The sequence below is a fragment of the Gekko japonicus genome, unplaced genomic scaffold, assembly GCF_001447785.1.
Source record: "Gekko japonicus isolate JY-2015 unplaced genomic scaffold, Gekko_japonicus_V1.1 scaffold1899, whole genome shotgun sequence".
Classification (NCBI taxonomy): domain Eukaryota; kingdom Metazoa; phylum Chordata; class Lepidosauria; order Squamata; family Gekkonidae; genus Gekko; species Gekko japonicus.
In genome coordinates this window covers 241,041-242,221 of record NW_015176509.1, presented here as the reverse complement: position 1 = coordinate 242,221, position 1,181 = coordinate 241,041, and the positions used below count along the sequence as shown (strand labels likewise).

General features: G+C 47.3%; 1 protein-coding gene across 1 annotated transcript in view; it reads left to right on the top strand.

Annotated features, from left to right (window-relative positions):
• TNPO3 (transportin 3) overlaps positions 1 to 1,181 on the top strand; it is a 67,410-nt gene that overhangs the window by 28,589 nt on the left and 37,640 nt on the right. The gene's annotated exons all lie outside the window — the stretch shown is intronic.

Below are 1,181 nucleotides of genomic sequence, written 5' to 3'. Positions count from 1 at the left end.
CCCCCATAGCTAGCAATCCAAAACAGTCCAGTGGAGCCTGAGTGGTGGGTGTTGCCTTCTGACACACTTCCGGTGATGTCAGGGGGGGTGGCATATGTAAATAAGCTATGCTAATAAGTTATGCCAATGAGCTCCTGCTCTACGAAATGACCCCTGGGTGTGACTGCGCATATCTGTGTGCTGTTTACCCTGCAGTGGGGAGAACACACCCCAATCCTGTCTTTTGCAGTTTAAGGCCCCAGTGATTGTGGCTTGGCTCCAGGTTTTACCCTTTAAGGCCCTAAATGGTTGGGGACCAACGTGCTTGTGGGACCGCCTCTCCTGGTATGTCCCCTGAAGAGCTTTGTGCTCACAAGAGCAGAACGCAGGCCCAAGAGACGTCTGACTGTCCTCAGCCGGAGCCAGGGCCGGTTTCCCCATCGTGTCTGACCCATGACCCCTGCGGCCCCACGGAGGGAGAGAACCATATTTCTGAATGCCATTGTACGTCCACTAACTCTTTGTTAACTTCACCCAATTTATTCATTATAGGAGTGGTGCTGTTTCTTATCTCTTCTTTTAATTCTTGTTTTAAGTCGGTAAGCATCTCCTGTAAATGCTTTTTAGTTAAGGAGTCTTCGCTTTTCCTTTTACTTGCCCGGACTTTCTTCTTCCTCCATTTCCAATGAGGGGGGGGAAGGTCTCTGTCGGAAGAGTCTTGGTTTTCTTGCGGTGCTCTAGGCACCGGTTTGAAGGGGTTCTTGCCTCCTTTTGATCCCTTGGTTTCCCCCATAGTTTTGGTAAGGCTATAATATTTGAATTGTAGTCCTTTTTAAAATTTTAATTCTCTCGACACTGAGGCAGTGTCGGAGTGCCGCGGAGCTCGACGCGGAGGCAGTGTCGGGTGCGACTGCGTAGCTTCATTGTCGCCCCGCCCCCCTGAGTGCCATTGTAGATAGGCTTTTAATGGTTTTATTTAGCTGATTTTTTTTTTACTGTTGATGTTTTAACTAACTTATTGTATGTTCTATATATGTTGTACAGAGCCAGTTTGGTGTGGTGGTTAAGTGGGCGGACTCTAATCTGGGAGAACCGGGTTTGATTCCCCACTCCTCCACTTGCACCTGGCTGGATGACCTTGGGCAAGCCGTAGCTCTGACTATTTATTTATTTATTTATTTATTTAATTTATTTAATTTTAT